Here is a 21,286-nt window from a genome sequence, read left to right on the forward strand (position 1 = left end):
GATAGATAGATAGATAGATAGATAGATAGATAGATGATAGATAGGATGGATGATAGATAGATAGATAGATAGATAGATAGATAGATAGATAGATAGATAGATAGATAGATAGATAGATGATAATGATTCACTGATATGTGGCACTGATCAATGTCCATTTCTTTGTAAGTCCCTGGAGTCTCCCACTACAGACTATGTTTTAATACATAAGTAATGGGAAAGGGGAAGAAAGAAAAGAATCATGTCTTGAAGGAAAGGATGTAACTTTGGGGGTGCTGGGGGCTTAGGGGCCACCCAAGCCCCCATGGGCACACCAAGCCCAGACTGGATTTTAACACCACCCTCCAATGCAAGAGTTCCCTAAACACAGCAGGTTCCAGGTTGGGAGCAGGAGTGAAGAATGTGGCCATCTTGTAGAGCCAGAAGGAAGGACACAGGAGGAGGAGGCAGGAGAAGAAGATGCAGGATGCTCTCAGGAGCCCTCAGGAAAAGATGCCAGAGATAAGCAACCAGAATGTCCGTGTGGATAACACAGGTACAAGTCAATAAAATATAACACATATCCATGAGTCCATCCTGACATCCATAAGTAAGTGAATAAGGAAGTATGGGAGACCAGATAAATCCCGATATAAAGACACCCAATAGCCCCGAGAGAAAACACGAGAACAGGAAACCAACACTCATAGCACCAGGGCAGAGACAGGACTGTGCTAAGATCAGGTGTGACACTTCCAGGGGACACCGACTAGCCGCCCCGCCATTGGACTAGCTGCCACAGCTGTCCCACGGTTCCTTGACTCCTTCGTCTGGAGGTGGAACTCAGGATGTTGCTAACTTCAGAAAAACACTGTCAACAAGTCAAACGCTGAGAGAGAGGGGCAGAAAACACCTTCATGGTCTCTCACCTGTGAAAGCTAATACATGCACTATCGTTTCAAACAGAAGAGCCAACAGGTAAAGAGTCCAACAGGAATAGGCACACATGTAAACAGGGCTCACAAATCAGCACGTGAAAGGGATCTGCTGTGTGAAAAAGACGTTTAGCTCCAGTCATAAACACCCATCATGCCACCTCTCCCTCACCGGATCTGTGGGCAAGACCCCTGCACGAAGCCTCACACGCAGTGTTGGGTGGGGGTTGGGGAAATGATGACTCATTTCTCATGGAAAGTTTTCATAACTGCCGAAGAACATATGTACTTAACCTATAGTGGTTTAGATGTGAACTGCCTCCCATGGGCTCCGGTGTCCCCTTGCTTCCCAGCTGTTGCTCTTATTTTGGAGGCTCAATAGCCTTTAAGCAGCGGGGCTCATCAGTAGCAGCCAGTAGCTTTGAAAGCTATTAGCCTGGCCCCTGGTTCCAGCTGCCATCTGCTTCCTGTCTGCCACCATAGGTTCCCATAGACTGAAAACTCTGAAACTGGGAATCAAAACACAGTGACAGAGAAGTAACATTCCCTTTGGCCCAGGGACCCGCTTCTAAGACACAGCCCTGAAAAATCATCTCCACAAATGTGGGTGGATAGAACGCAAGGGCCTATCCTCAGCCAGCTAGCTAACACAAACAATAGAATGGCCACAGACAGGCACTGCAGTTATAAAAAAGGAACAGGTCCATAAAACGATACTGAGTCAACAGTAATTCCAGAATGTATTTTTAAGTTAAAGCAAAATACAAATTAAAATACATATAACATTTATTTATATGTATTATAATTTAAATATAATATATATCTACATATTACTGCCCCTTCATACATATAGAGTTAAATAAGAAATGCACATACATACTTTGGAAAGTCATTTCATTGGGGCTGGAGAGATGGGTCAACAGAGAACATGTGCTGCTTTTACAGAGGACCTGGGTTCGATTCCCAGAATCAACACGTGATGAGAACATGTGAAACGCACTAATACCAAGAGCCTGTAAAAGAGGAGATGGAACGGTGAGTGAATGGGGCTGGGCTTCCATGGTACGGTCCATAAGGACACAGCACTTCCTGCTCCGACACTCCATCCACAGAAGCAGCATCCCTCAGGTGCACATCACAGACGCCAGCACCCCAGGTTCAGGGGCTTTTTGTAAGTACATTCTCCACTAATGGCATCAGGGCTGCTTAGCAAGGCGGCTCCTTGCAGGTCTCTGTGGGGCAGACGAAGGAGCTTAAGTGGGCTTTCTAAGAGAAAGGGGAGCTTCATCTAGGACGAGGGCCTCCCACTCGGCACGCATGCTGATTGAAGAGGCTCTGTGGGCACTCGAGACAATCCCATCATCAGAAAGAACAATGTGGGAAGTGGGCCGTGAGCAGTGTGGCGGCAAGCCCTTGAATCCGTAATGAACTGTTTTGTTTTGCTTTGTTTTCAAAGTGGTGATAGGGGGTAGGTATTCTTCCTTTCTCTTTTCTTCTTGTGAGAGAAACCTAGCTATGACCCTATGACCCTAGCCTGGCCAGAAACTGTCTGTATACCCCAAGCTGGCCTCAAGCCCATCATCCCCCTGCCTCAGCCTCCCAAGTGCTGGGATTGTGGATCTGTGCCACCACACCCAGTGGAAATGTCATTCTTTGGAGAAATAGCCAGAGGAATAGAATAGCTCTCTCTATTCTGCAGCCTTGCAGATTGGGGCCAAAAATCTCTGGTCAGGCTCTTTCCATGGCTCACCCCAGCATCCCACAGAACCCTTGTTACTTCAAAAGGAAAAAAAAAATTTCCCAGCAGAACTCTGACATCCATCTTACCCAAATAATCACATTTAATAAGGGATCACATGTCCTCAACACAGTGAAACGGGGTGTAAGACATCACCCATGAGGTATCCTACAAGACCCTCACCCCAAATCTAACAAGAAGGACAAGTGAGACAGTCCAGACCTCAGGGAACCCCACGCTGCTGCTAGCCTGAGAAAAAGGTCAGCAGGCCCTCCACCGGATCAAAAGAATGTAGAGCCACATCAGAAAGAACACAACATGTGGCCGTCAGCTATCCCTACACAGAACAGCGTGTGAGAAAGACATTTGGGGACAGCGGAGTGGACTGAAATATGAAGTGAGGTTGAGTGTTGGGGATGATGGCAGGGCGTGGTAATATTGGAGGTTTGTGCAAATTGTTCAGAATCGTCTGTATGAGCATGATAGAGAGAGACAGAGAGGTATCGGAGAGGGAGAGAGTGTTTACCGCTCTCGTTGGTGACGTGAACCTGGGGGAGCCAGGCCTAGAATGAGGTGGACTAAAGTCTCAGGCAATAGCCAACCTTATTCAGAGCATCGGACTATTTATACTTTAAGAGTTAAGAATAATCACCTGAGTAAAGTGTACAACCACAAGGACAAGTCACACATGGCAAAACATGTCTTTCATAGTGGCATACGAGCAAATAACAATAGCCAACTGTAATAAATAATCGGAAGTAAACCCCCCTCCTATCCGATATACCTGGGTGGGGCACGGAAAACCAAGAACAATTGTGTTTTTGAAGAAACTGAGATCACAAGACTCTTGTCCTGGTTTCTGAGAGTTTTCTCACAAGCACTCAGAAGTCTCACCGGACTCCATTCTTAACAGTGTTCCAACAAAAAGGGAAACAAGAGAGAGAGAGAGAGAGAGAGAGAGAGAGAGAGAGAGAGAGAGAGAGAGAGAGAGAGAGAGAGAGAGAGAGAGAGAAAGAGAGAGAGAGAGACACACGGGTGGATGGATACAGAGAGGAGAGAGAGGGAGAGAAAAAGGTGAAGAGAGAGATACATCGAGAGGAAGTGGGAGAGAGACAGACGACTGACAGAGTGATGCAGCAGGAGAGAAGGAGAGAGAAATGCAGAGTGACAGAGGGGGAGGGAGAGAGAGATGGGGAGACAGAGATGGATACAGAGAGATTCGATTCCCATACAGTGAGAGCGACAAGGCGTGAGGAGAGCAGTGAGTGCTCCTGTGGCAGCGGACCGGACGGGTCTCGGGTCTCGGGAGAAGGGATTGTGAGGCTGGGGAACAGGGATGCAGGCGGCAATGCTTGTGACGTCGGAATCATAAACAACCGACAAATGGAGACCACGGGAGCCGCGCCTTGCACCTGCTGGTCTGGAGCCGCCTGCTCGACTTCTCGGGGGCCCAGTTTCCTCACTGGGTTCCTAAGACGCGCGGCTCCGCACTGAGGTTTGTACAGCAGCAGATGTGGTGGCTGACACCTCTGACCCCAGACGTCAGGAACATGGAGGCAGGACTGCTTGAACCCCCGAGTTCCAGACCAGCCTGGGTGACAACGGAGACCCTGTATCCGAAAATAAATAAATAAATAAATAAATAAATAAATAAATAAATAAATAAATAAATAAATAAATAAATAAATAAATAAATAAATAAAGTGAAGAAGCCATGCATCACCTGGAAGAACCCGGGCACAAAGTGGAAACCAAAGACACCACCATTCAGGAAGCTAGTGGCCACCCGAGGACAGCTCAGGAGTAAGGAGCTGACCCTCAGGTGATGGACAGGTCTGGGCACAGGATGGGACAGGCCCGCACTGTGACAGAGAGCTGCAGAAACTGTGTGTGCTCACACTCATCTCCCATGGAAGGGATGGAAGCAGAGGTGGGAACAGGGCTGCCTGTGGTTACACTGTGCTCACACAGAGGGCAGAGGGCAGGGTGGGGATGGGACTGTGTGTGGTCACACTGTGCTCACACAGAGGGCAGGGTGGACATGGGACTGTGTGTGGTCACACTGTGCTCACACAGAGGGCAGAGGGCAGGGTAGGGATGGGACTGTGTGTGGTCACACTGTGCTCACACAGAGGGCAGGGTGGGCATGGGACTGTGTGTGGTCACACTGTGCTCACACAGAGGGCAGGGTGGGCATGGGACTGTGTGTGGTCACACTGTGCTCACACAGAGAGCAGGGTGGGCATGGGACTGTGTGTGGTCACACTGTGCTCACACAGAGGGCAGGGTGGGCATGGGACTGTGTGTGGTCACACTGTGCTCACACAGAGGGCAGAGGGCAGGGTGGGCATGGGACTGTGTGTGGTCACACTGTGCTCACACAGAGGGCAGAGGGCAGGGTGGGCATGGGACTGTGTGTGGTCACACTGTGCTCACACAGAGGGCAGAGGGCAGGGTGGGCATGGGACTGTGTGTGGTCACACTGTGCTCACACAGAGGGCAGAGGGCAGGGTGGGGATGGGACTGTGTGTGGTCACACTGTGCTCACACAGAGGGCAGGGTGGGCATGGGACTGTGTGTGGTCACACTGTGCTCACACAGAGGGCAGAGGGCAGGGTGGGCATGGGACTGTGTGTGGTCACACTGTGCTCACACAGAGGGCAGGGTGGGGATGGGACTGTGTGTGGTCACACTGTGCTCACACAGAGAGCAGAAGGCAGGGTGGGGATGGGACTGTGTGTGGTCACACTGTGCTCACACAGAGGGCAGGGTGGGCATGGGACTGTGTGTGGTCACACTGTGCTCACACAGAGGGCAGGGTGGGATGGGACTGTGTGTGGTCACACTGTGCTCACACAGAGGGCAGAGGGCAGGGGTGACACAGGGCAGCTCTGGATAGGAGGGGGAGCTCCTGGGGCCACATAGATAGGAAAAGTTGCCCGGCCTGGAGGCCTCTGCCTCTTTCCTGCCACAGAAAGAAGCAAAGGGCCAGGCCGCCCAGCGTCTCTCATTCTGAAAGGCAGAAGCCCATGGCCGAGGAAGGGCTCCGTCAGAGCCGGAGGTTCAAAGGGGAGAAACAAAGGAAACGCCCCACCGTTGACCCCACGAGGCCAGAGGTCCTGAAACCCAGTCAGTGGTGCTCGGAGCAGTGCTGTGCAGGCTGGGGCCTCTGCAACCTCCTTGCCCTCTGAGGTCAGCCTCTGACCTCGGTGACAGCTGGGTGTTCCCATGTCGCTTCACACGGAGGACAAGGCAACAGCCAGCAGAACTAGGACCCAGAAAAGCTTTGCCTGTAAGGACCACAGCCAAGGGAGCCCCTGTCTTTCTCTCTGCAGCCCGCACACCACGTTAGCATCAGAGTTTTTCTGTCTTCAGGATCTCACCCTGTTTTGAGTTTCCTGAAACGACATGACAGAAACACGGACACGGAACAGCACTCGGTGGTGAGAGGCCCCGAGCTGAGAACGCAGTTGGCTCCGCTGGAGATGTTAATGCACAATGACCTTTCTCGGAAGGGTATTTTAAGGAGACAAAGCAATTCTCTGTGATGTGGTTACCATAGTGATTGGCCCTTTAAGAAGGCCAGGCGAGAAGCAGCGCACATCTGCCGTCAACCACAAGCCGCACACAGCCTGATAAAGCAGCATTTGGGGATTCATTTGAAACAGGAGAGATGAATGACTGATTTAACAAACCAACTGGTGTGGGGAGACCCTCAGAGCTGAAGAGCCGGGCTGTGGCAACCGGCAGGGGCCTTCCTTCGGGGCAGCAGGGCGGGTCAGTGTGCTGGGCTGCTCAGCCCATGAGGTTGAGTGTGTTCCCAGGGTCCTCGACACCGAGTGCCAGCTACGGCAGAACATGGCATCAGTACCATCACCAAGGAGTAAGGAAGGGCCATCTTCTACATCCCCAGGCTGCTGAAGCCAGGCTCCAACTTAAGAGTCAAGGGAGTGGGGTGGCCAGCAACGTGGGGAAAGGCACCTGCTGCCATGCAAGCCTGGTGACGTCAGCACAACGGCTAGGACCCACATGAAGACAGAAAGAGAGGACTCGGTCCACTTAGTCCTCCTCTGACTGCCACATGCACACCACGGCATGAGTGGTCCCCACAGTGATGATGATGATGTAATGATGATATAGTGATGATGGTGATGGGATGGATGATGGGATGAGAATTAGGTGATGAGGATGATGTAATGATGATGGTGATGTGATGATGGTGATGATGTGATGATGATGATGTGATGATGATGATGATGATGGTGATGATGTGATGATGATGATGATGATGATGATGATGATGATGTGATGGTGATGTGATGACAATGATGAGGGTGAGGGTGATGGTGATGGTGATGATGGTGATGATGTAATGATGATATAATGATGATGGTGATGGGATGGATGATGGGATGAGAATTATGTGATGAGGATGATGCAATGATGATGGTGATGTGATGATGTGATGATGGTGATGATGTGATGATGATGGTGATGATGATGTGATGGTGATGTGATGACAATGATGAGGGTGAGGGTGATGGTGATGATGATGATGGTGATGATGATGATGACAAATGAGAAGATAGGGAGGAAGAAAAGGAAAAAGAAAGAAGGGAAGAAACAAAGGAAGGAATAGAGAGAGGGAGGGATGGAGGGAGGAATACAGGGAGGGAGAGAGGGAGGAAGGGATACTGGTGACATGAGCCAGGGCCAACCCCAGAAATGAAGTAGTGAAGCAGCCAGAGGAAAAAGCAAGTGTCACAGACAAGGATGGCCATGATCCAAAAAGACTCAGAAACCAGCTTGCAAGACTGAGTGAGAATAGTCATTGGTTCACGGTAGTAGTTGATAATACAACCAGGATATTAATTCTGCTCCCAAACTTGCCATCTAAGGGCTCCAGGTACACACCCCATACCCATTTCCCACGCTCAGCTCGAGCACTTGGCAGCCAGGTCACCTGAGGTGCCTGCTCCCACATCTGCCTCTGGGGTGAACAGCAGCCAGAGTGAAGCAGCTAGGCTGGGCACGATTGTGTATTTACAGCCCTCAGAACACTGAGCAGTGGCACTGCTCTCATTCAGGAGCACCCATCGTGTCCCGTCCCTCTTGAAATGTGGATGTTGAAACCCAAATCTCAGCGTGTTAGTATCTGGGGCCCTGGGGAATGGCTAGGTCACAAAGGTGGAGTGTGGTGGTGAGATCCCTGCTTTCCAGGGTTCCCCACCCCCATATGCTTAGGGGATACAGAACACACCATCTGTGAACTGGGACATCAGGCCCTACCCATGTTCTGATCATGAACTTCAGACTCCAAAACTATGGGAATAAACTTCTGTTGTTTACAGACCACCTGGACTCTGGTGGTTTGTTGTAGCCACTTGGGCGGACTAAGACATACGGACTGTGGTTAACATTCTGAAGAACTGCCAAAGGGTTTTCCAAAGAAGCTCCACAATTTATGTTCCCACCAGCAAGGCAGGAGAGTTTCACCTTTGACACCCTTGCCAACATTCACTAGTGTCTATTTTTTAGGGCGGCCATGCCAGTGGGTGCGACGTGTTTTCCCCAAGCTTTAATTTATATTTCCTTAGCATTGAGTGTGCCATTGTCACTATGGCACACTTATGACAATGTGCACATTGCCTTCTGTATAATCCTCTTTAAACTCCACGTAGATCATTTGCTAATTTGTAGATCATTATTTTTTTTCATGTATTCCAGATGAAAGCCCTTTATAAAAACGTGATGTGTGAATATTTCTGGCATTCTGAAGGTTTTCTTTTTACTTTCTTAGTGATGCCATTTGCAATGGGAAAAAATGTTAAATCTTAATTTATTAATTTTTGTGAGTTGTGCTTTATGTATTTATCCAGGAAACACAATCTGAAATCAGGAAGATTTACACTTATATCTTCTGAGAGTTGGTAGTTTGAGAGTTTGTTTCCTAGTACTCAGTTCTATGGTCCATTCTGAATGAATCTTTGTATGTTGTGTTGGTTACTTTGACGTCAGTACTTGATACAAACGGCTTAGAGGAAGAAAGATGTATCCAGGCTCACAAAGGGTTTCAGTCCATCACAGCAGTGGAGTCCATCATGACAGAGTTGCCCAGTTCAGGGCAACATCACAGCAAAGAACATTTGAGAAATGGGAGTCAGATGTAGCTTTCAAAGCTGCCTCTCGTGACCCATTTCCACCAGTCTGACCCTCTAAAGAGCCTACAGCCCCCAAGTGGCAAGTGTTCAAACATGAGCCTATATTCAGACTGAAAATATCACACACACACACACACACACACACACACACACACACACACACACACACACACCTACTGTGGCTCCCAAGTCAAGCTACCTATCTCCTCCAATTTCAGTGGCACAGAATAAGCATTCCCATTCCAAACAAGAGGGCAGGAGGACAGGAAGGAAAGAGAAGGTCAAAGCAAGACCAAACCCCATCTGGGAAAACACTAAATCCGGTAGTTTCATGTCCAACATCCAGAGGACACAGTGACCCTGGGCAACCCCACCCCTAATGCAGCACATCCGGCCTCTCTTTGGAGCTGGCTTCATTTGTGCGTCACTGTTCTCAAGTCTCACAGTGCAGCATCTCCAGCATCCTGGAGTCTCCATGTGACTTAAATTTGACCCACAATGGTTCATGCATAGCCCTCCAGAGGCTCCCCACAGCAGAACCAACACATGACCTTGCCCGCCTAAAGGCTTTTCTCAAAAATCTTCATGGACACCATCCTGGCCCTGTAAATTTGTTTTTCATTCTCTGTGGCCATGTGAACAGCACCATGCAGTGGCTGAGACCTTGGATCACAGATGCAGTGGCCTTTAAAGGCCTGAGAGACTGAACCCAGGGAAATACTTCCTTATGCAGCCATGTGTGAGCAGAGTGCTCTGGACTCACTCTCTATTTAAAGCAAAGCCTCTCAAATAAACCCAGTTTTATGCCCCGGAGCCTGCAATAGGGGCTGTCTTCCCAATTCCTTCCCCACTTTCCTAGCGTACATGGCTCAGCTTCATTTAATGGTGCTAACCTTTCTGTCCATGAACTTCAACATACGCCATTACCAGCCAACTTGCACATTTTCCTGCTTCCCTTTTAGCTCCCGACTCACTGTAAGCCTGGTTAAAGGCAACTGGTGAAGACCATGCCACAGCCTGAAGGCTATGGTATTCTGTAACTTCCTCTACCATACTAAGGGGCCCCTCACTTTTCAATCAACCTCCCTTAGTTTTAAGCACGTGGGCAAAACAGAGACAAATCCTTTATCAGAATGCAGCACAGATGCCCCCTGCTCTAACCCTCAGCAAAGTCCACTGAAACCTCATGTGTACAGTCTTTACCATCTTATTTCTATTGGCACTCCGGTCTAAACTCCCCGCCAGGGTCTCCCATAAAGCTCTGTTGACATCATTCTGCAGGTTCTCTAGTTCGCATGGCCAAACTTCCAAATTCCTCCATCAAACCCATTCTAGACACTTAAGACCCACAGAATGGATTCATCGTAGCCACCAGCCCGCATTGCTGGCCCCAATCTTTGTCTCGTTCATCCTGTGTCACTGTGACTGTGACACCAGGCAGGGACGATTTAAAGGAAGACCATTTTACTTTGGCTCACAGTTTTGATCCTGGTAGGGAATGCCTGACAGAGCTGCTCAGTTCATGGCAGTGAAGGTGAGGAGGAGAGACTGGTCACGCCACAGACCAGGAAGCAGAGGGCACAAGTGGGTTAACCTAAAAGGACCTCCCACAGGGACCCACTAATGTAACAAATGCCCCTCAAGTCTCACAGTGTAGCATCTCCAGCATCCTGGAGTCTCCATGTGACTTAAACTTGACCCACAATGGTTCATGCATAGCCCTCCAGAGGCTCCCCACAGCAGATCCAACACATGACCTTGCCTGCCTAAAGGCTTTTCTCAAAAACCTTCATGGACACCATCCTGGCCCTGTAATTTCTAACGGTCCCACAGCACCCCTCCCCCAAAATGGCACCACCAGCTGGGACCCCTTTTCTGTCAAAGTAAATACCCAGGACTGTGGCTACAATGATCTCTCAGTCACAGCCCTATCACCCACTCAAATTAGTGTGATTAACCACAGATGACAGAGAGGCCATGTTCCCGTCACAGCTCTGTGCAGAGCCATGCAGTGGGTACCTGAGCATCCCAGTGCATGACACAGGTCAGGCACAGTGCCACCATGACGCAGAGGTTACCATGACATTCATGGGATTTCCAAAGAACCGAGGTGTATGTAGGGCTGTGCCCCTTCTCAGAGAGACCTAAGCCTAAAGGGACAGGCAGGCACAATTCAGGCCTGAAAATTGCAAGTCCAAGGTCCAGATCACACACTAACCACATACCATCCTCACAGGATAGCCAAGATGAATCTAGCAGCAGCAGCCTTCACTGCCAACCTGCAGAGCGTCAGGGGCCACGGTGGTCCTGGGCCTCTCTCTATGAAGCAAACTCTAGCTCCTGCCCTGTCCCTGAGGTAGGCTGTTGCCTTAGGTGATCCTTCAAGCATGGAGATCTAAGACTCCAGACACGGGCATGACGATGTAATTCGGCCGTCATAACACAAGAAGGTTGGGATCAGTCCATGCTGAAACACACTTCTCCCAGCCTTTCTGGTCCTTCCTTTCCACTCATCCCTGACGCCATACTGTCTTCATGCCCACCGGAGTGGAGAGTTCCTGGGTCCTGGGAGTGGAGGCTGAAGGTTCTGTCTCAGTTCAGCCATGTTCCAGCTGCGTGGCTCTGGCGGTGTCCCTTATCCTCCCTGAACTTGGGTGTCCTTACCTGTGCCTCCAGCAAGCCCCAGTGAGTCCCCTGTGGTCCTGACCCTGGTCATCGGACGGTGCTTGGCTCTCGGGTGTCTTAGAGGTATCAGCTTAGCTCCACTCCCTAGTTTCCTGACATACCCTTTTGGCTCCCCATTACCGCTGCACCTCTGCAAATGGTCTTAAGGTCCGGAGGTCGAAGTCCAATTATACCATCAGACTAGCTTTCCTCCAGCGACTCCAGGGGACAGTTTGTTCCATGTAACTGTTAATGGCTCACACAGCCTCCTTCTCTGGTTCTCTTGCAAGGCTGCTCACCTTCCGCAGTCACTCTTCCCTTTGCCCATAGCATGAGGAGGGCTCCTCTCTCAGGGACTCGTGGTTAGCTTGGCCCCACCTGGAAGGCCCAAGATAATCACCCATCTTAAGATCTTATACTTCAACCGCATCTGCAGAAAGATTGCCAGAGGCCAGTTTCTAGGCCTTGCCCCTAGAGCTCGGTCCTTCTTCTCCCCTGCTGGCAGCCTCCGGGCACCTGCAGGATTTAGTAACGTTTGTACCCTTGTCTGCCACCATCTGATGTCACTGTGCTTTCAGCCTACATTTCATAGGCTGCCTGACACATGGCAGACACTGTGACCCTGGTTTCCTTCCTTCATCCCAAAGGACTGACCAGGTGATGCTCCAAACTCCCCTCAGTGACCAGGCCAGAGCAAGTCTCTGCTCCCATGTCCAGACCCCAGGAGGCCACATGACCTTGTCCGTGCCACCCACAATACCATCCAGTTCCATTCATGACAATGGTGTGTACTGTACATGTCTGGACCATCCAGCATAGTTCCACACTTTGCCCACTTGCTTAGACCTCCCTCCAATCACAGGTACTTCCCTGGCAGAGTGACAGGCCCTCCATGCTGTCCACCCCAAGAAGTAAAAGCCATCAGGCATGGTGACCTTCATGCAAATGCCCACATGTAACTGTAAGATCACTCCAACAGCCAGAGACCAAGATGCCTCTTTGTAATCCATCTGCTTGCAATCCTGAAAACCATCCGTGGAAGCATAGGTCCTAAGGCGTTGATATCCCTAGACCAAGAACCCAGAGCTTTGTGCAGCACACTGAGCCAGGTTCCACATCCTGGGTCCAAATCCAGACTGATCAGCAAGTTCATTATCTAAAAATAACCCAACTTTTCTTTGCTTCATCAAAAGATGGGATTATAGTGTGTGCCACCTTACTGCCAGAATAAATGTTTTCATTCCCAGACAGCTGAGGACAATGGATTCATTACATAATCTGTCACGTACTGTGTAGCCAGGAGTATTGTTTCCTTGCCCTGAGAGTTTTCCAGAACTTTCTCCATTGTGAAGGTTCAGCAGACTTTGCAGCAGGGAACAAAACCAGAATACAGTGTGGGGTTTTCTGCAGGCCTTTGTGTTACTCAGCCAGAAGCACGGGGCTGCATTCAGATCAGAGTCCTCAGGCCTCTGCCATCAGCACAGTCATCCCGGTCCTTCTCAGGCCCACCCTCCCAGGACTCGAAAGAGCACTGTGCACTAGGGATCACCAAGTTATTTTTTTTCTTCAAATGTCATGATTTCACATTTTTTATATTTTTATTTTATAATTAATTTAATTTTACATATCAGCCACGGATTCCCCTGTCCTCCTTCCTCCTGCCCCGCAAGCCTTCCCCCTGCAACCCACCCCCCATTCCCACCTCCTCCAAGGCAAGGTCTCCCCTGAGAAATCAGCCCAGTCTGGTAGATTCAGTTGAGGCAGGTCCAGTGCCCTCCTCCCTGCACCAAGGCTGAGCAAAGTGTCTTAGCATAGGCACTAGGCTCCAAAAAGCCAGCTCATGCACCAAGGACAGGTCCCGGTCCTACTGCCTGGGGGCCTCCTAAAGAGTTCAGGCTCATCAACTGTCTCACTTATCCAGAGGGCCTCTTGTTGGGGCTTCACTGCTTTGCTCCACTGATGGAGCCATGGCCCATAGGGCACAATGCCACCTCGGCTCTGCCCTTCCCCTGAGGTCAAGAGCACAGTGTGGTTTCATGTTCCCATGGTCAGGTCCTCTGTGTGCTCTTCTGGTTTGGCCAATGCCATCTGTTAGCTCAGTTGTCCAGGGCCACCTAAAACACTCCTGTCATACGGGAAACTTTGGGAGTTTAGATGTCACTTTCTAGGAGCTGGGTCAGAGACCAGGTCTTTCTGTGGCCTGGAGCCATGTTCTTTCTGGGTGATTAAAAGGAATCAAAATACAATTCCTATAGCATAAAAGTACCCTTACACAGGGTTCTTACATTATGTTGTGCCTCTGTCAACACTGATTTCAAAGCACTCCACAGAGAGAAACACTACCTATTAGCAGTCTGTTTTGAGGCTAAGCTCTTTATTTTGCAGCAAAATGTAAACATCCACCATCGAACGGGCTCAAATACCCCAAGGAAGAAGTCCCATCTGTGACTGCAATGGTTTACATGCTCCCCTCAGAACCTCGTGGCCAAGACCTGGGGAGATGACTGGACAGGTAGAGCACTTGATATGCAAGCAGGAAGGCCTGAGTGTGGATTCCCAGAAGCCACACAAAACCCAGGCATAGTAGCACATGTTTGTAATCCCTCACTGGGGAGGCAGACTCAAGCGGATCCCTGGCCCTTTCCGGCCAGCCGTATTAGTAAGCCCAGCGTCAATGAGAGACTCTGTCTCAAAAACCAAGGTGGAATGCAATCGAAGAAGATGCCCTGTGTTGATGTCTCACTTCCATGTGCATGTGCACACACATGCATACACACAGGAACACATACCACACGTATATGTAAAATAAACTAATAACCATGGAGAGAGCACTGATCAAGTTGTGGGGCCTCCTTTCACAGAGGGGTCAGTGCCAGGCCCACAGGGCAGCGGTTATACAAGTGTTCTGTCTTCGTTAGCTTTTGCCGTCCGTTTGGCACAACCTACAGTCATCTGAGGACGTCTCCGTTGAGAGACTGACCAGACCAGATCGGCCTGAAGCTGTCTGTGAGGGACTCTCTTGACTGACTGTTGATGCAGGACAGCCCAGCTCACTGCATGTGACAACATTGCTAGGTACGTGGGCTGCGGGCTGCGTAAGAAAGCTAGCAGAGTGTGAGCCTGTAAGCCAGTCAGTGAGTGAGTCAGTGAGAGGCGTTCCTCCATGGTTTCTGCTTCAGTTCCTACCCTGTCTCCCCTTAAGGATGGACTGTGGCCTGGAAGTATAAGCCAAATACCTCCCACCCCGTTACCCTTGGTCGTGGTGTTTATCACAGCAGCAGACAAGTAATGGAGACATGTGCTCTTCTCTGGACACCCCTTCACCAGATACTGGAAGCCCCGGCCTCCAGAACTGCAAGAAATAAATATTTTATTGCATGTGTATGGGTGTTTTGTCTATCACATACATGGTTGGTATGTGCTGAGGCCAGAAGAGGGCATCAGATTCCTGGAGCTAGACTTACAGATGGTTGTGAGGCACCATGTGGGTGCTGGGAAGTGAACTCAGATCCTCTGGAAGGGCAGCCAGTGCTTTTAACCATTGTGCCATATCTACAGCCCAAGAAACAAATTTCTTCACAAATCACTGATTATAATTTTTATAATTATAATTTTTCTAGTACAGAGCACAGACACAGGTCACCAGGATTACAGGGAGATGAACAGTTAATTTTTATGATACTGTTTTCTGGTGTCTCTCTGTATTTCATATATATATATATATATATATATATATACACATTAGGAATATATATATTCTATCTGATGGAATAGATACTTAAGAAATCATGTAGTTCTTTAACAAGCATATTTTACCCAATTTTGACAGCTCCCAACAAAGATGAGTTCAAATTATCCTTTCCACAAGGGTAGGAGAAATAAATGTGAGCGTATGCTCCCCACAGAGAAGGGCCATGAACAACACCCACCCCCGGGTACCACCTGAGAAAGTCACCTCATCGGCCTAAGCACTGTGAGCAGGGCAGGATTCACACCTGCCCGTCAGATGAGACGTGGCTAGTCTGAGCTGAGCAGGTCCCTGGTGTAAAACACACACACCGAGAGCCCAGGAAGAGCTGCACAGCATGCCATTAGTCAGCAGTGGAGTTGACCTCACATTTGGCTGATGATATTTAGAAATACTGGGCTAAACAGGATAGACACAATCTCCTCTGGTTTGTCTTAGGGTGTGGCCACCAGGCCACCCTTGCAGGCTCACAAACATGCCCCACCCCCAGATTCTCTTGCCTGTTACCAGAGTGGCAGACCCATACAAGGCCCCTCCTCTGGGCAGAGCCCCTCGGTTTCCTTACCTGAGTTTAACCCCTGGCTGAGAGGACCCAAACACTGCTCATCAGCTCTGCCCAGCAAGCCTGGAGAGCAGGTACTTGTGGGAGGGACCACGGGGACTCTCAGTGGGACCCAGCAAAGCAGTTACTCTCGGGGCTTGCCCATCCTGGGGAACCTGGACACGGGACTCCGAGGTGCCATCCTTGCCAGGATAGGGAAGGGGTGTGTCCTCAAGACCCTCCCACCCCATACACAGTAGCCGCACAGCATGGCACCCTCTTGGGCATGTTCTATTGGTAAACTGTCGTGTGCTGTTTGAATTCACTGAAAAGACACAGCTCTGGAAGCAGGGTTGCAATCCTTCACCCCCATTTCAAATCCAAGCGTGTTTGTTTCAGTGTCTTCCAAGGCCCTGGGTCCAGGGATGCTCCAGCCCAACTCTAACAGGGAAGGGAGAGAACAGTAACCAGCCCGAGTGAAAACACTGTGTCCTTGAGAAGAGCTAGAAAGTGAACCACCGCCAACCGAGGTTACCACGTTCATCTTACACGTGTCTACAGCGGGAAAGGGGAACAAGAAATGCAGCCAGGGAGAGAAAGGTCAGTCAGGAGGGAGCTCAGCTAACCGTCTTATCATCCCTGCTGGTTTCTGCTCCAGGCTGAGAGTGTTCAATCTGACGGCATTGGCTCCGTCTGTTGCTATTTGTTCTTCTACCTGGAAGCGTCACTCAAGGAGACCTCTGCTCTGCCCAGGACGGCCCAGAACCCCAGCTGGTTGTCTCAACAGTCTCCCCCAGTTGATTTCTGATGGCTATTTCAAGCACCTGATTTGATGGTGTTTGCTGTCTGTCCGTCTGTCTGTCCATCGCTATCTTTATTTTGGCTTGCCATAAACCTCATAAACTCACTTATTCATAACCAAAAGAACAGCTATTGTAGATGAGTCTCTAGACTGTACAGAACACACCCAGAGCACACGTATACGGCACACAACCCACAACCTGTTCCCGTGCTTGGCGGCGCCCATGGACAGGCACACTAGTTTATTGCCCAGTGATTATGAACACGGCAGAAACAGTTCAGTGTCAGCCTGGCCCGCTTGTGGGGCGGGGCTAACAGCACCTGTAAAATTCCTAAGTCTTTACAAGGGGTTCCCCATGGGTCCGCTTATTTTCAGGGATCTGACTTCCCTGGAAATCGTTTTAGAAACAGGTCAAATAAGGAACTACTGGGCTCATTAGCAAATGTCCCTAGAGATGAAGAGGAATGACTTCACTAGGAATTCAGCTGAGAGGAAAAGCCATGTGGTGTGGTATGCACGTGGTGGGCACATTGGGAGTCAGGGGGTGAGGGTGGGGTGGGCATGGAGCCGGGCATGGGGTTGGAAATGGAGTGGGGATGAGGTGGGAAGTGAGGTATGGGATAGGAAAGAGGCCCAAAGCATCCCGGAGTCTGTCACTTGAATCATAAGCCTGATGAAAACAGAGCTCAGCCCCGCAGGGACCCAAGTGCTGAGCTGTCAGCACAGAGACGAGGCAGAAGGAAGTAAAGTGAGGTTGGAAAAGGAGATAAGATTCTTCGGTCCCTAGGGAAGCTTTGGATGCCTTCTGCATTCATGAGCACACAGTGGAGAAAGGCCACAGCACAAAGGAGTTTTGAACAGGAGGCCTCTAGTCTTTGATACAAGACTTAAATTTTTCTATTTTTATCAGCTTCATCAATATGAAAAGATAGCATGAATGTAATTGGTGCAATAGTTGTAAATGTGCAAAGCTCTTTTTGTTCAAAATTGGATCACCCTGAAAAGAAAACACAAAAGGAAAGATGCCGGCTAATTAAGGAGCCTGAACTACTGAGGAGCCAGCCCAGTGTCTTCCTGAAGATCTCAGTGTTGATTAAAGAAAATAAAGGGTCGTGTGGGCAGAGTAAAAACACACCACTGCTCCGGGAACACAGAAGGCATGTGCCAGTTGTCATGTGTGTCTGTATGACTTCCCAGGACAGAACTGAAGGGCAACCCACACTGGTCACAGCAGGGCAGAGCACAACAGTGTGCCTCAGACTGTCCACATAGGAACCTGTGCTTTTTGCCTGCTCTGAAGACTGATAACACACACACACACACACACACACACACACCTTTGTGAGCTCTAAATCTAGGCTTGGCCTGCTTTTTAGAGAGGCATATACACATACATGTGTGTATATATACATATATATATATATGTGTGTGTGTGTGTGTGTGTGTGTGTGTGTGTGTATGTATATGTATATGTATACACACACACACACACACACACACATATCAGAAGCCTTCTTCTAGCGGTGTTGGAGAGATTGCTCAGTAGGTAAAGCACTTACCCTGGAAGCATTAGTTCCGATCCCTGAAATTCACATTAAAAAGCTGGCCACGGTGGCATGTAGCACAAATTTTAAAGAGTCTTATTAACAAAATCAAACCTTTGGTGAACGCTGGAAGATCAGAGAAACAGAACAAGCTACGGCTTCCTCACCTTGCCAGTTCCTCAGCTGATCCTGTTTCCTCAGACTGGAAGCCTCTGAGTCCTCAAATCCAAATGGATCTCAGCTGAACTGAGTTGCTCAAAGCCTGAATACTTAACCAGCTCTAGTTTCTGGTCCTCACGCCTTATATACCTTTCTGCTTTCTGCCATCACTTCCTGGGATTAAAGGCTCACTTCCTGGGATTAAAGGCGTGAGTCACCATGCTTGGTTGTTTCCAGTGTGGTCTTGAACTCACAGAGATTCAGAGGGATCTCTGCCTCTGGAATGCTAGGATTAAAGTCATGTGTGCCACCATTTTCTGGCCTCTTTATCTAGTGGCTGTTCTGTTTTCTGACCCCAGATAAGTTTATTAGGGTGCACAATATTTTGGGGAACACAATATCACCACAGTGGCACATGCCTGAGGGTCCCAGTGGCAAGATAGAAGGCAACATGGATTCTTGGGCTCTCTGTGGTCAGTGAACACTCAAGCCAATGAGAGACCATGTTTCAAAAGGTGGAAGGCCCTAAGATTGTTGTTCTGTGTGTGTATGTGTGTGTGTGTGTGTGTGTGTCTCACACACATACTCATACACACACTCATACACACACACATACACGGGCACGGACACACATACACTCATACACATACACACACACGGACATGGGCACGTACACACACACACACACACACACACACACACACACACACACACACACACGACAGCCCACAGGAAACCGGAGAAGGGCAGGAAGTCCCTGTCCCTTCACCTCACATGACTCTAGATGTTGACCTTGTCTGTTTGGGAAGTCCTAGGCCTGCCACAGTCATGTGACCTACACTGAGCTACACCATCCTAGGTCTGCTCTGAGTGTGCCCCTTGAAGGTCACAATGCTCTGCCTCCCCACACCAGCGCTGAGGTATAAATCTTGGTCTTGGTGTCCCAAAGAAAGTCAGCAGAGGGTAGCTGAGCACTGCAGGTCACAAAGCCATTTGGCACCATTACAGTGAACTATGGGACACAGAGAGAGGACTTGTGTGGTGACTTTATTTGTGCTCTAACAAATAAAACTTATCTGGGGATCGGAGGACAGAGCCGGCCACTAGATTAGACACAGAGGCCAGAGAGTGGTGGCACACACTTAATTCTATCACTCTGGAGGCAGAGAGCGTCTGAATCTCTGTGAGTTCAAGGCCACACTGGGAACAGAACCAGATGTGGTGGTGCACGCCTTTAATCCCAGCACTTGAGATCTCATGCCTTTGCTTGGGAAGGACATGAGCCTTTAATCCCAGGAAGTGATGGCAGAAGTAGAAAGGTATATAAGAAAGGTATATAAGGTGTGAGGACCAGGAACTAGAGGCTTTGAGCAGCACAGTTCAGCTGAGATCCCTTCCGGGTGAGGACTCAGAGGCTTTCAGTCTGAGGAAACAAGATCAGCTGAGGTGTTAGTGAGGTGAGTTTGGCTGTGGCTTGTTCTGTCTTTCTGATCTTTCAGCTTTCACCCCAATATCTGGCTCTGGGTTTTTTGGGTTTTTTTTTGTTTGTTTGTTTTTTAATTAATAAGACCTTTTAAAATCCATGCTACAGACTTGACCTTGAAAGGCTGTAGAGCCGTTGGTTGTAAAATCTTCACAGAGGGATGCCCCTCAGGCTGCTCAGCATGGCTAGGGTGTTCTAGTCTCTCTGCAGGAAGTCTCAGACCACTGTGACAGACACCAGAACATCAAAGCCCCTGACTCCCTACAAGAGGAAATCATTGAACAAAATCATTGAACGGCACAAAATGTGAATCCCAAACCTTTGTTTTCCCAGAGGCGAATGCCACCAGGTATCAGTGCTTATACACCAAAGAGAGGACGAGGAATGTGGGTTCTCAGGGTTGCTCAGCCTCAAACACAAGTGTCTTGAGAGCCCACTGGTGAGAGTGGAGACTTGCCACGGTCCAGGGACAGTCTCGGGTTTGTGTTTATCTCACACGAGGTTACTCATCTCCTGGGCGAGTACGCCCAGCAGTCCTGAACTCATGAGCTGCAGCAGCTGCAGTTGAAAAAGGCCACTGAAAGATTGGCAACAGCCTTACCCCAGCACCCCATGCCCTGGAAAGATGCATAGGCCATGGTGACTGCGACACACTCCTTTCCGACTGACCTCCCAGGAAGTCACAGGCACAGGGCACAGAGGGGGGGAGGGGGCAGGCCATCCTGGCACACACTAGCACACTAGGTAGCAGCAGCTGTTGCCTCCCAGCATAGTTCCCTGGAGCCCCTTGGGCAGGTCTGATGAGCCATCCTCACGGTATAAGACAAGTCACACCTGCCACCTTGCCTGAGGTCTGCCTGCCCTCAAAGAACGGAAGCCATAGTGCCCCAAAGGGCCTCTAATGCCCAGTCCCCCATTCCCAGGTGACCTACAACCGATGGCAACATGAGAACATGCAGAGTCTGGCCCCCTTCCCCCAGACAACATTCACAGGTCAGAAAAACAGAGCCAAGAGGCTATATCCCATCTGCAGAGCCATGGTGATGGAAGCTAAGCATGCCCCAGGTGGGCTGTGGTAAGATGGGAACTTGGAGTCCTGAAGGTTGAATTCCAATCAAGTCTTAAAGGTCTCATACCCAGGACAGCCTGTTTAGGGTCCAGTCAAACCCAAGTCCAATGCCACAGCCCAGAGACAAGCAGGTAAGAAATCCTCACCCAGCCTTGCATTCTGCTCAGACTTTTAGCTGACCAGATGGACCCACTCACCCACATTTGCTTTGCTCTACCTGAAATAGCAAACCCTTGAATCCTTCCTCACCCCAAGGAGGTTGCATCAACCCAGCAGACTCAGGGTGATGGTCACTGCAGAGAAGACCCCTGACCTGGTCCACGGCTGCAGTGTACACCATCTGCCCTCCAAGGGGTCAAACAGTTCCTACGTGGGTTATTATTTACCTTGTCACTAAGACCAAACACCCTAGAAAAACAGCTTAAGGACAGAGGGTTTACTCTGGCTCATGGTGTGAGGGCAG

Source organism: Peromyscus maniculatus, chromosome 17 (assembly GCF_049852395.1).
Source record: "Peromyscus maniculatus bairdii isolate BWxNUB_F1_BW_parent chromosome 17, HU_Pman_BW_mat_3.1, whole genome shotgun sequence".
Classification (NCBI taxonomy): domain Eukaryota; kingdom Metazoa; phylum Chordata; class Mammalia; order Rodentia; family Cricetidae; genus Peromyscus; species Peromyscus maniculatus.